Raw genomic sequence first — 14910 nt, 5'->3', positions numbered from 1 at the left:
GTCACGGTCGAGACCTGCTGGCGAGTAAGCGACTACGTGGGTTGCCGAGTCAGGGAAGCCGAGGCGTGCTGTGCAGATCTATCGGGTGTTCTCGGGCGTGGCCGAGCACGGATCCGACCAGCCACCGTACAGCGAGCAGCTGTCCCAGCGACGGCCGTGGTGCGATGGCAACTCCGGGACCTTCTCAAATCCAGGAGACGCGGCGACACGTCGGACCATCTCGATGACAGTGGCGTGAGTGGATGACGTCGACTGATGCGCGAACTAGATTCGCTGTGTCAGGGCCGCGTGAACCGCGACTACGTGTTTTAAACCTGTAGAGCGAACTCGACTGGCACGAGTTAGGAGTGCATGTATGCAGTCTCAGTTCATGTATGCAATCATGTCCAACTTTTATAAACGTCCTGTCTTTGTATATGCCCTATTCCTTGTCGGTTGAGTGCCTGGGCCCACACGAACCTCACACCAGTCAACAACCCCTGCCAACGACAGAGAGGTCGCACCTTTTGGTGCAAGCATGACAAAGCATGAAAAAGCTCTTCAAACGACCGCGCAAAAAGTAAAGCAGCTGTTCGGTATGCGTTTAGTCACGGGCTGCATTAGATTTCCACAGTTACAGATGTATTGGAAAAGAGGGTACCATTTTGATCTCAACAGCAGCGTAATGACACATGAAGAATTCAAGAAGTTACGGTCAGGTGTGCACTTTGTTGACACGGAAAAACCGCGAGAAGCAGATGATGTGAGCAGGCTATGAAAAGTTCAACCAATAATTGATACGGTTAGGAACCGATGCACACAACTGGAGAAAGCTCCCAATTGCTACTCAGTTTATGAGCAAATGATACCATTTACTGGTAGGTGTCCTCTCCGACAATACATGAAAGGAAAGCCAAGACCACTCGGGCTTAAAAGTTTTGTTGTGACCACATCTGAGGGTTTAGTAATAGACTTCGAGATCTATCAAGGAAAGTCCACTCTCCTTGCTGAAACGTCACTTGGCTTGGGCCCGAACGCTGTGCTGAAAATAGTGCGCACATTGCCAGAGAAATCCTCGATATTTTTTGACAGGAACTTTACCACTATTCCTCTTCTGAACGAACTGCTGAAGAAAGGCATTGATGATATGGGTACTATCATGACAAACCGAGTGCGTAGTGTCTGTTTCAGAAGCGATTCAGAAATGAAGCAAGGCGACCTTGACGAACTCACTAGAAACGATGAGAAAGTAGCTATTGTCAAATGGAAAGACAGCAGGACGGTGCTACTGGCTTCTACTTGTGCCGTGGCCACAAAGGTCCAACATGTGAAGCACCGGTCCAAAAAGGAGAAGTACATCGATGTGCCCGCACCGAAAGTTGTCAGCCGCTACAATGCGAGCATGGGAGGTGTTGATACCTGTGATCAACTAATTGAATATTACCGAGTGGCAGTGAAAACTAGAAAGTGGACCTTGAAGGTCAGTTTGCACATGGTGGATCTTGAAATTGCCAACTGCTGGCTAGAATACAGGGACACCTGTCGAAAAGATGCGGTGCTCAGATGCAACACAATGAGCCTCTTGGACTTTTGCCTTGCTGTTACTGAGACACTTTGCGCTTCTAAACGCAAGAGACTCGAAAGCAACAACAAACATATGCAACCAAATCATTCTACCGAGAGAACCCCTGGAGCTGCAAAGATGCCCGGCATGGACAAGCGTTTGGACTCATGACCACTGGCCATCAGTGGACAGCTTATCGACTGCACATTGCTGCAGGCTTGCAGGGTGTACTTCTCGCACTCAGAGGCCTTGTGAAAAATGTGCGGGGATCCGAGGCGCGCCTGCGACAATTTCGCGGGCATTCCGCCACACGGCCACACCCTTTTGCTTTCCTGCTCTGTTAACACCACGTGGCGATAGATGGCGCCACGAGCGGGCACGACACGTTGTACGCGCGCGCCGAGGGAGCGCTCTCTTCTCCGTGGTCGGCGCCGGGTAAGCGTGTTTTTCCTTCGTCCACGTCCCCTTTGGGAATCGCCGGACTGTAGCCTGCCTGGGGTGGCCTTGGGCACCTCGGCAGGCGTGTTTACTTCAGCGCTAGCTTCGGTAGCGTACGCTAAGCCCACAGCGGTGCCTAGTGCTTGAAGTGGTCGTACCACAACGAGCCGCACTTGCCGTAGGCCCACGCGTACGAGGTTTGCTCTAACACTCGCGACCAGGCCCATTGGCCATCGTGAGAGTGCGCAGCATAGCCGCGAGGGACCTTTTTCCGACCGCCGTGTCAAAGCTCGCCATTGCCAGCTGCGACGTGCCCGCGGTTTTCCCCTTATTGTGAACGTCCGCGTGCGGGTGCCTTTGCTGTCCCGGGAGCGGACGTTGTACTGTTGTTCGGGGTGCCGCCAGAGGCAATAAAGTGTTGTGTTTTTGCATTAGAACACTGTCCGTCTGCCGCGCCGCGCTAAACACCTTATTAGTTGAGCGTGCGCGGAGCGGTGCGCTACACGCGAGTAAACGGAGTAGCGGCCCTGTGGCTCGCTAAGCGTGAACCGGCGGTGATCGTCCGCTGCAGTTAGGAGCGGGGTCACCATACTGGCGCCCAGCGCGGTATCAAAGGCTCATTAAGCCTTTGATTAGTCTTAGACGAGTCAGCCCGCCTTTGCGAATCAGGCTTGCCGCGTTTACCCGCGTTATGTCTGCTCCGCGTGAGTTCTGTCCGCTGACGCTTTTTGCAGATATCGCATTGCTCGAGAACTGGGCCAGTGCCCCCCTTGAGCATCACAATTGCGCACCCTCACTTGTCACAAGCCCCAGTCGGGATGACACGAGGCGCTACGTATCAGCTCCCACTGGAGAGGTAGCGTGTTTTGGGTCCGGGGCCATAGCCCAACCCAAACAGTGCACAAGGGCAAATTGGACTACTACTGCTCCCTTTGGAATGCATGGCAGTTCCATGTCACAGCGCTCCGAAACGGCTCTCAGTGGAGCTTCCGGGGCGCAGATCGGCACCGCGGCCTCAGCCGTTGCCGAATTTTGCCCGCTGGCTGCTACGCAACCTAGCAGCCAAGCTCATTTCAAGCACGCGCCTGCACCGCTAGCCGCAAGCGGCCTAGCATTTTCACATGAAGCTGCCCCAAGAGTCAGCTGTGAAAAACAGGCGCTCCCCAAAGTCGCGACGGCCGGTATCCATTTTGAAACCGCGCCGCTTATCGAGCTCGGAGACAGTTTCCCGTCGCTCGCCCGCGCCGCTAATGCACCAACAGCTTCTTTTGAAGCGGGCGCACAGACGCTGCTGCAAAATGCCGCCCAAATGATTCAGGCACTCACGGGGGCAGTCCAAACGCTTTCGGCCGTTCCGAAACGCCCTCATCCCGCTGTCATGTTGGCCGTTCCGACCTACAGCGGGTATGGTGATCTGCAAAGTGCAAGTATTACATGGACTACCTCACACGTTATCAGAGAGCCATGGGTCTAGACGACCAGGAAGTGCTCGGACGCGTCGTCCCGGCTGCACTGACTGACACAGCGGCCAGGTGGCATCGGCTTTCCGGCCACCGAGCAGCAACCCTTGATGAGTTCCGCGCGGCCTTCCTGCGCAAATTCTTACCCGCTGACTACGAGAGTAGGATGCGGCGCGAGCTCGAGCTCCGCACACAAGCTCCTGATGAGTCGCTTCAGGGGTACGTACGCGCAATGGAAGACCTTTTTTATATCGCTGAGCCCAGAGCCTCAAACGAGGAGCGCGTCCAACGGGTGATTAGCCAGGCACACCCGACCTTTTAGGCGTACCTGCGCGGCAGTCACTTCCGTGATTTGGAGGAATTGGCTGTCGAGGCAAAGCGCATCCAAGGCGACATTCTTGCCGCGCGTTCCTATCACCCGCCACCGCCAGCCAGCGAGGCCCTTGAACCGCACTGCGCGTGAGGAGGGGCCATGACCCTTTCTTGGCGGCAACAGCCCGCCGGAGCTGCCTTTCCGGCTACCGCTACAGGTGGGCGCGCGTGGGAGATAAGCGATCGAGCTTTAAATCCCTACACGTACGGGAGGCGTGCAGTGGGTGCTGCATCGCAACTCGATGCGCGCGAGCAGGGGCGAAATCCAACCCAGCGCTTCGCCGGTGGTAACAGTCAGTCGTCAGAGCGGTTCCTTTGATCACGCGGCGAACCGACCCCGGCAGCTCGAAGCTGCTCCGTCTCGGGAAAGGGACCGCGATGGAGTGCGCTGCTTCCACTGCCGTCAACGAGGGCACATAGCGAGGAAGTGCTCCGCGTTTGTGCTCCTGTGAGGCAGGGAAACGGGAGCGCGGGCTGTTCGTGAAGGCACGAGCGGCCGAACCCTTGCTTTTCCCCTCTGTGTATCGGGCAAGCAGTCTTGCTGATGCGCACGTGCCGTTTATTTCGGTCACCATTATCGGTCGCAAATTCTCGGCGTTACTGAACACGGGCGCAAGCGCTTCGTTGTTTGGCGAGCAGGTGTTGTCCCACTTGCAGAAACGCTCGGTGCGCTTGCGGGACAGCCGAACGACATTCACCCTCGCGAAAGGCGTGGCCCAGTCGGCAGGCGCCACGAGGTTGACTGTCAGTTGGGGAGGCCGAATGAGATGCGCGCGTTTCGTTCATCTTCCAGGGCTCAGTGTTCCTGTGATTCTCGGTCGGGACTTTCTCCTAAAAACCGGTATCGTAGTGGACATTGCGAATGGAGGCTATCGCGACGGACCTTTTTCCGAGCTAGAGCCGTTCATCAGCCCACCGGCACTTTCTGTTGCCTGTGAAGTTGAAGCGTCGAAACCGTGTCACGTGCAAACTTCGGGGGCAGGCCCCTGCGCTATGCACTCGTCGGCTCAAAATCCCGGTCTGGTCAGGTCGGGGAGCTTGAGCTGCGCTGTCTCCGCAATGGCACTAGACAGACGGCAAAACGCCTCTTGCTGCTCAGGTCCCCATTGCCACTCAGCTGACTTACCCTAGGAGGATATATATAAAAAAATTGCTGGAGTGGAGGGAGCGCTCTTCAAGTGAAGCCAGCGCCGCCATGTTGTGGTGGGCAGAAAGCTCGGCTCGGCTGGCTCGGTGGCGGCCAGCGCTGCCAGTTCACCTGCAGCGACGGTGGATTGCGGTTCGTGCGCCTGTCTTTCCTTGACAAGTGTGTCTCTGCAGTGCATTCGAATGCGTGCGGCTCGATTCAAGCGAGCATGGTACAATCCTGCGTAGCGTATGGGTGCACAAATCGCGCGATTCCTGCTTCCAAGATCACATTTCACAGGTGCGTACTGAAAGCACGTAGTGCTTACGCGGTCTAATACGGCTGACTCGTGTTTTTCATTGGTAGGCTTAAGGAATTAATATTTGGAAATTATTGGCAGGTTTCCAAAAGATGCTGAGACACGGAACCTATGGGAGCGAGCTGTGCGTCGTGAACACTGGAAACCGACAGATAAAGATCGCCTTTGCTCTGCGCACTTTGATCCGGCGTGTTTTGACCGGACCGGACAAACAACAAGGTTGAAAGCGGGAAGTGTGCCGACTTCGTTCGCTGCTTTTCCTGCCCACCTCCAGGCACCGGTAAGCATCGGAACTTCGCAGATATAGTGCTCTGACATCAAGGAGGTTGGAATGACGTAGACATATCTCTTCTGTCGTGTTTTGTCGACGTGACTGCATTGCTGCGTGTTTCTTCGCGAGCTTTTCGTCCCGTTCGCTCGTTTACAATATCGCTCAACACACGATTAGCGCATGATCATTGTCGAATGTTCCCGAACATGCTTTCGTGAATACATATATTCATGTTATGAGCAATAATTGAAGTATATATATCATTCTAAAAGTAGTTAATTTCCACTATGTGCTTATTTCAGGTGAAAAGGAAGCGGCCAGCACCAAAACCTCGAGGATGCAGTCCTGCTCAGCAGCAAGAGGCCTTAAATACTGAAGATCATGTCACTGTATCACCATCAAAGCAGTGGTACAAGACGAAGTTGCAGGAAACAGAAGACGAAAGATTGCACTTGAAGAAAAAAATTAAAACGTTGCAGCAGAGCAAACGAAGGCTGACACAAAAGAAAATCACCGCTGAAGAAATTATTAGAGGCATCGAAGAACAAAAGCTTTTGTCAGAAGAGGGCTCCAAGATGTTCGATGCAGCATTTTCTCCCGACATACAACAGCTGCTTCACCGGGCACGGACAGAAAGTGGAGGTAAATACCCTCCAGAGCTGCGAACGTTTGCACTAACTTTACATTTCTACTCACCAGCAGCCTACGAATTTGTGCGATCAAAGTTTAATGACGCCCTCCCTTCGCAGCGCACAATCAGAGAATGGTATAGGTCTGTTGATGGCCAACCAGGCTTTACAGGTGAAGCATTTTCTTTCTTGGAGAAGTTGGTTCAAGGTCGCTCTGAAACTCTTTACTGCGCTCTGATTGTCGATGATATGTCGATTAGGAAACATGTTGAACTTGTCGGAGACAGGGTAGTTGGCTACGTTGATTTTGGAGCATCTCTTGATGATGACAGCCTTCCTGAAGCCACAAATGTTTGTGTTTATATTGTTGTTGGCATAAACATGAGGCTGAAAATTCCAGTCGGCTACTTTCTTATCCACTCGCTCACTGGTTCTGAGAGGGCTGAACTAACAAAACAATGCATTGAACGACTGGAATCTGTGAAAGTTCAAGTTGTCAGTCTAACATTTGATGGTGCGTCATCAAATTTCACTATGGCAAAATGCCTTGGTGCAGAACTGAAGCCTGATCCTGTCGAGTTCTCCACATCCTTTAAAAACCCAGTTGATGAGTCAAGGGATGTGCATATCCTGCTTGACCCATGCCACATGATTAAGTTGATTAGAAATTCACTGGCAACAATGTGTTACATCACTGATGTTGATGGAAACCACATAAAATGGGCTTACATAAAGGCACTGGAGGCTTTACAGCGCGAGGAAGGGCTCCGCCTTGGCAATAAGCTAACTAAGGTGCATATGCAGTGGGAGAAGCAAAAGATGAAGGTACGGCTCGCAGTTCAGGCACTCAGCGCTTCAGTCGCAGACGCTCTTGAATTTTGCGAGCAAACGCTGAAGCTGCCACAGTTTAGAGGTGCTAGTGCCACGGCAAAATTTGTGAGGGTATTTGATCATCTCTTCGATTTGCTAAACTCCAGAAATGCGTTTGCAAAATCATACAAAGCCCCCCTTCGAAAGCAAAATGAGCCTTGTTGGAAACCATTTTTTGCCGACGCTCGAGAGTACATATGTGCTTTAAAAGACCCATTCGGTCGACCACTTTTGCAGGGAACAAAGAGGACAGGATTTGTGGGTTTTCTTGTGTGTATACAGAGCACAGAAAGTATCTTCAAGGAACTCGTTCATGAAGGTCAACTTAACTATCTGCTCACGCACAAGATGAGTCAAGATCACGCAGAAACTTTCTTTGGCTGTGTGCGAGGACGTGGGGGGTTCAACAACAACCCTACAGCTGCCCAATTCATGGCAGCTTACAAGCGTCTATTGGTCCAGACAGAAGTGAGATCGTCCACCTCAGGCAACTGTTCGCAAGATATTGTTTCTATTCTGGGTGCATCTGCCTCTGCCACTACATTTTGTGCAACCACTGAGGTCACATCGCGAAGGTGTGCCATCCTACAACCAGAGGACCACGATTACACAGACCGAATTGACTATCCAGAGAGCCTCTCCACATTCGTTTGCTCTGTCGTGCCTTACATTGCAGGCTTTGTCGCTCGCAAAATCGCTACTACAAACACCTGTGAGTTGTGCATAGAAGCTCTTCATGGAGCGGATACATCTCTATTGGTGAGACAAAAAAATCGAGGTGGACTCTTTTACCCTTCCGAAGACGTTGTGTCACTGTGCGAAACAGCGGAAAAGGGGCTGCGTCGACTGCAGGCTTCCACTCAATGCCTTAAGAACATACATGCCAATACCAAACAACTAGTCCTGGAGATTTTGAGTCAATCACTGGAAAAGAGGTGGTTTTCACAATTGGAACAACATCTTTTTGACGTCGACGTGTTGGACAACCATATTTACAACTTGAGCAAGCAAGTATTGGAGCTGTACATCAAGATCAGGCTGCACCACATGACAAAGGAACGAAGCCGGGAACTCGTGAAAGACAAAGTTAGGTCTTTGCTTTCAAGACTCGTCATTTTTAGGAATCAGTGAAACAACTTTGCCATAACGTTCATGTTGGCTAAAGGCTGAGAAAGCTGTACAAATAAAATTTTAACACATGAAAAACGAACCGTTCTGTAGTCTCTTTAAATACTGCCAGTGTATCGGCGACTATGTGAGCACGTTTTTACTTCTCTAGCAGCAATCATTTGCGAAAAAAAAACGGCCGCGGAAGTGCACTATATGCTACGCGGCCGCCTTCCTGCCCACCACAAGATGGCCGCCGCCGGCTTCACTGTGCTCTATGGGTAAGTATAGGCGGCTTCCACTCCAGCAATTTTTTTATATATATCCTCCTAGGACTTACCCAAGAGCTTGGTCAAGGGCGCCTGCACTCGGGCACAGGACGGAATGAAAGACCGGTAAAAGTTGGCCATTCCGAGAAAGTGGCACAGGCCGCGTACGTCTTGGGGCGCGGGCAAATCCAGGATTGCTCGAAGTTTCTCCCGATCTGGCTCAATGGAGCCTTCGCCCAGCGTGAAGCCAAGTAACTGAACTCGGGTTTGCGCTAGTTGGGCCTTTGCGGTATTTAACGTCATCCCGGCGGCTCTCACCCTCTCGAGCACATCGGCAATGTGTACCGAATGCTCTTCGAAGGTTCGTGAATAAATCACGATGTCGTCGAGGTAGCACATGCAGTAAGACCACTTTGCTTCCCCGAGGACGCGGTCCATGAGTCTCTGAAAAGTCGCGCGAGCGTGGCAAAGACCAAAGGGCATACGAGTGAACTCAAATAACCTTCTGTGGCACGTGAACGCGGTCTTGCACCGGTCACGCTCATCCATCCGGACCTGTAGGTAACCTTTGGAGGCATCTAATGTGGTAAAATACCGCGCAGTGCCGAGGTTTCCTACGATGGAGCTAATCGTGGGGAGCGGATAGGCATCCTTACGAGTCACTCCGTTGAGACGGCGATAGTCTACGCACAGGCGATGACTGCCATCATTGTTAGCCACCAACACAATTGGAGACGCCCAGGTGCTGGACGAACGGCGAACAATGCCAGCTGAAAGCATCTCGTCCAGCAAGCCGTCAATTACCTCCCTTTCCACAGGCCAGGCAAGCAGCACGCCGAGAAGCGGGCGAGAGGGGGAGCGAAAAGGAAGCGAACCCGTGACACCAATGCGAGCGGAGGCGATGGCTGCAGTCCTGAGTGGGAACGATACCAAGCTCCCCTTTGGGAGAATGGGAATCGCTTTCAGCAGACAAGAGTTACTGAAGGCCCAGCAAGATGATCCGTTTTGTCGCGAGTTGAGCGACGGTCTCAGGGAGACCGTCGCTCAGGGAGGCGTCTCGGCACTACCAGCGCCGAGACGCCGCTGGTAGTGCGGCGGGCGCAGGGGGACGGGAACCGGCGTGTGTCGCTGGGTCCCCCGCGGATACATACTTGCTGGACCATGATGGACTCCTGCTGACATACATAGCCACCGATGAGGAGTAAGTGGTCCCGTTTAAGGTGGTTGTGCCCAAAAGTCTGAGAGGCGCACTGCTGCAAGCCTCTCACGACGAGCCCATTGCCGGTCACCTGAGTGGCTCTAAAGTTTTTGCGAAACTGAGCAAGATTGTGACTTGGCTTGGCATGAAGCGTGACATTTTTCGCTATTGCCGTTCCTGCCACGTCTGTCAAACGGTCAAATCAAGGGGTGGCAAGCCGCCCGGCTTGATGAAACCGATTGTCAGTGAGCGTCCGTGGCAAGTAGCCACCTGCGATCTAATGGGGTCGTTCCCCAGGAGTAAGCAGGGGTTCATACATCTGATGGTAGTTGTTGATCATTTTTCCAAATGGGTGGAGCTGTTTCCGCTGCAGAAAGTGACAGCGCGAGTGGTGCTAGAGAGGCTACAGGAAGTGTTTTGTCGGTTCGGCTTTCTGAAAAGATTGATCACGGACAATGCGTCGTATTTCACCGCTCGGGTGTTTGGTGATACGTGCCGTTCCCTAGGAATAGATCACTGCACCACTTCGCCCTACCATCCTCAGTCCAATTTGACGAAGCGAACCAATCGTACGTTCAAACCGATGTTGGCGGCCTTTGCCGAAAGTCAAAGGGACTGGGCAGACCATTTGAGTGAACTCGCGTTTGCAATCCGAACCTCCGAGAGTCGCTCTACTGGTTTCTCTCTCGCCTTCCTTAATTTCGGAAGGGAGTTGGCAAATCCGGTGACCAGTGTCATGCAATGCCAGCTCGGAGACGAGGAAGAACCGGCAGACTGTTCTGCTTACGCTTCCACACTTCAGGACAGGCTTTGTCGAGCTCTCAGTAGAGCGAGGCAGAGTTTGGCATCGGCCAGGGCTGAACAAAAGGCCCAGTACGACCGAAGACGTCGCCACCTTTCATTTGAGGTGGGTGACCTCGTCCTGAAGCGCAACCACGCTCTTAGCGACGCGAGCAAGGGTTTGTCAACTTCGCTCGCTACAAAGTGGCTTGGCCCGTACCGAGTGGAGAAAGCTTGGACTCCACTCGCGTACTTGCTGAAAGACCCGCTTTCGGGAAAACTCAGCCGTGCCCACATTGCAGACCTGAAAGCCTTTGCGTCGAGGTCTGACGAGCCTGCACCAGCGCCCATTGGCTTTTCGCGCAAGCAACGACGCACACCCGCCGTGGCGGACCACATTCGGACCACGCACCGGTATAATCTGAGGAAGCAGTCACCTTAGTGATTTCGTGCCGGACGGCGGGCTTATTTCCGCAACCGAAGGCCCTCATTTATACTGTCTAGTCTCAGTTAACTAGCTTTTTTTACAGCCAGTGCTTGCAAAAAAGTCGGTCCCGCCCAGTTACTGCTGCTGATTTTCTGTTGAGCGTTCATGTTTTCTTTTTTTTCTTCTCCCGTTTCGCCCTGCGGAAAGGTAGCGACCGGTTGCTTGCGGGAACATTCAAGGACACTCTGGTGGTGCAGGTGTGTGTGTCTGTGTGGTGCGGAGAGGGGGAAGAACCGGGTCAATGACCCCTACGTCAACATAGGTGGCGCTGGTTGTTGATGGGGCGAGGGGGGAAGCCGAAGACTGCCAGCGGTGCGCCATTCTTGTTCTGGTGCTGGTCGCCGTGGTCACATGCCCTTCAGCGACATGCCCTCCAGCCAGAAACCCACACAGCAGGCGCCTCGGCGGCCAGAACCTTCCGCCTCGGCACCACCCAAGTCCACCAGGCGGGCGTCCTGGCGGCGGGGATCAACAACATCGGCACCGCCACCGGTCCCCAAAACACCAGGGCGGAGCGTGGCCACGTAGGCGCGGCAGGAGGTCCCGCGCTACTTTGTGAGCGACGCACCGTGGAAAACACAGCGGTGTGTTCGGCGCGACCTGCCGCTGGACCATGTCGCTTGGCCATTCCGGGGCTGCACGCTGGCGGAAAGCGAGAAGGCAGCCAGAGGCGCCCAACTACCTACCGATGCAGCAATGGGGTTCTGCGCCACGTGCCGCGTAACCGTGCACTTCAAGTGCCACTACAAGGGTGCCATGCACGTGGCGCGGACAAAGGCGGCCGCCGAGAGAATGGACACCGAGAGGAAGGCGCCGGATCCAGCCCCGCTGAGCCAGCGCTCGGACACGGACCTGGCGGCCCTGTGCCGACAGTGAATGGGGAGGACCCCCATTTCGCGGCACTGCTGTCAGGGCTGCCACCGCCCGCAGCCACCGACGGACCACCTATGGACGGCGTCGCCACCATGGACGTCGACAGTCTTTTGGAACTATAAGGCACAGCAGAGCCCCCCCTAAGAACGCTGCAGCAGGCAAAATATATGTTATTTTGTATTTCTCATGTGTACTCTGTGTTGTTTTATTTTTTTTCCCTTCAGCAGCAGTTGCAGAGCGAGGCTGAGGCTAGCTGTTGCCCAGTGCATGACGCCTTTGTATGTATGGGCGACGACCGGCTGCCTTTGCAGACCGGTATATATTGGGTGAATTAAGGAGAGGAGGATGTGGGGATCTGAGGCGTGCCTGCGACCATTTCGCGGGCATTCCGCCACACGGCCACACCCTTTTGCTTTCCTGCTCTGTTAACACCACGTGGCGATAGATGGCGCCACGTGCGGGCACGGCACGCTGTACGCGCGCGCCGAGGGAGCGCTCTCTTCTCCGTGGTCGGCGCCGGGTAAGCACGTGTTTTTCCTTCGTTCGCGTCCGCTTTGGGAATCGCCGGACTGTAGCCTGCCTGGGGTGGCCTTGGGCACCTCGGCAGGCGTGTTTACTTGAGCGCTAGCTTCGGTAGCGTACGCTAAGCCCACAGCGGTGCCTATACTCCGTTTCATACATCATGTGCAACGCTGTCAAAGCTAGCGCTCTTGTTTGCGCTGTGTACTGCCGCGACCAAAAAGTAGTGCGTCGCTTGGGGTGTACGAGAATCAATAAATGCTTCTCGGGAAACTTCTAAGCATACATATTTGTCATCAGGTTAAAAAACAAACGCCTGTGTTGTCGGATAAACAATCCAAATATGCGAGTTGGTAATTTATGTTTGTCGCTTTCATATCAGGTTTTTGCTCTCCACGCGGCCCGCGCCGCCGTTTTTTTTTTACTTGTTGTGGCAGCTTCGAAAAAATGGCGTCCAGCTCTGCGTCCTCGACCACCTCTCCTGCGCGAATTTTTTCGAAGCTTCGCACATCAAAGCTGTCAAAGCACGCCAAGCAAGTAATTGCAAATGTGTACGCCCGTACCAGGATGCGTTTCCCGGAGAAATCTGTGCGGGAAGTGCTGAGCGTTGTGAGCGAGGACACTAGAATATCTCCCCGTACCGTGGCGAAATTGAAGGCGGAGCGTCTGCGTGGGCCTTTGGTGTCACCGAAAAAACGAGCTCGTGGGGTGAAGATTTCGAGCTCGCGAACCGTCAAACATGACAGCTTGACAATCCATGCCATCCGTCTGAAAGTGCACAGCATGTACGCCAAGAGGGAGATCCCAACACTGGACAGTGTGATAAGGGCTGTCAACGAAGACGACGACTTGCCCAACTTCACGAAAACCACCTTGTGCAGGCTAATGAAGGACATCGGCTTCACCTTTGCTAAGAGAAAACGAAATCTTGCGTTAATCGGGCGCAGTGACATCATTGCTAGGCGTCGCAGGTACTTGCGGGTGATCAAGAAATTCCGAGGACAGGGCAGGTGGGAACCGTTATTTTCATATTTCCTTACGCAGCACATGTAGATTGCCTTGATATAACACTTGATGTTAGCATTGCAACTTTATAATCGTAATGGAGAGTATTACATCTGAATCACAACCTGAAAAAAAGAAAACGGTTAAGCAAGGTAATTGCTTGCAGGTCGCATTTCACGACTTTTGTTTTGTTGGGTGGGGTATTTGCCTCAATCGGTGAGAGTTATTTGCTAAATCTCAGCCGTTTGGTACGGTAAGTGCTCATTCCCATGAAAGATGCGAGTTACTGGCAGCATTGTTGGGAATTTTGGTGTCTATTTTTGTTTCCATTCGTGCAAAATGATAGCGACGGCCATTGAATTCTTACCGAATATAGCATGTGTGACATGTGAACTTGCCATGAATCAGAACTGACAGCCAAATGCCACCTACGTGCTGAATTAAAGCCCAACTAAAGAAAGCACTGACGCCGACCGTTTTTTTCCTCGATTGACGCTAAGCAGCTGTTTACGAAAGAGCAGTCAGCATATGAGTGGGTAACAAAGAAAATAGAATATGCATATGAATGCTTTTTGTACTGTTTGCTCAAGTTGTCCTTTGCAGTATTTTCGACTATGGTCATGCCAAGACTCAAGCTGCTGCTATGGGTATGTTTACTTGTGTGCGCTAACTCGCGCGCTCATTCGTTTTGCTTTGTACAGGTGCATCATCTACTTGGATGAAACATGGGTCAACGCAGGGCACACGAAGGAGTACGTTTGGCAGGACACGACTGTGAAGTCATCGCAAGATGCCTTCCTCAAAGGTCTGACGACAGGATTGGCTGCACCCTCGGGCAAAGGGGCCCGTTTGATCCTCGTACATGCTGGCAGCAGTGCAACTGGTTTCATCGAAGGAGCTGCTGACTACTTCCGAGCAAAAAAGGGGGGCAGCGCTGACTACCACTCTGAGATGGATGGCAGATACTTTGAGGAGTGGTTCACCGACAAGCTTTTGCCAAACATTCCGCCTAATAGCGTTATTGTCATGGACAATGTGCCATACCCCAGCGTAGCTCTTGAGAAAGCACCTACCAAGTCGACGCGCAAAGCCGATATTCAGCTTTGGCTCACAAAGAAAGGTGTTCCGTGGTCAGAGGACATGGTGAGAGCTGAACTGCTGGAACTTTCCCAAAAGGGTGTTGACACCCAGTATTGTGTACCGCATCGACACTCTGGCGGCTACCCACGGCCATGAAGTGCTTCGTGTACCACCATACTACTGCGAGTTCAACCCAATCGAGCTTGTTTGGAGCCAGGTAAAGGGGTACATTGCAGCACGGAATACGGATTTCACTTTGGCTGAAGTAGAGAAGCTTCTGCCAGAAGCACTGGCATCTGTAAAACAGGAAAAGTGGCAAAACTGCTGCGCTCATGTAGAGCAAGTTGAAGCTGAAGCATGGGAACGAGACATGACTGTGGATAGTGAAATCGAACCAGTTGTCTTCTGCATTTGTGATTCGTGCAACTCCTCCTCCGATGAGTCGGGTGCTCAGTTCAGTGATGACGAGTTGAGTGGCATTGAAAAACTTTGCTGACTTTCGAGGAATGTGCGGCCTGTCAGTGGTGGCTTTGTTCATGAGGGTCGACTGGTTGAGCTGGATTG

Source organism: Rhipicephalus microplus, unplaced genomic scaffold (genome assembly GCF_043290135.1).
Source record: "Rhipicephalus microplus isolate Deutch F79 unplaced genomic scaffold, USDA_Rmic scaffold_23, whole genome shotgun sequence".
Classification (NCBI taxonomy): domain Eukaryota; kingdom Metazoa; phylum Arthropoda; class Arachnida; order Ixodida; family Ixodidae; genus Rhipicephalus; species Rhipicephalus microplus.
Note: the sequence above shows the minus strand (reverse complement) of the source record.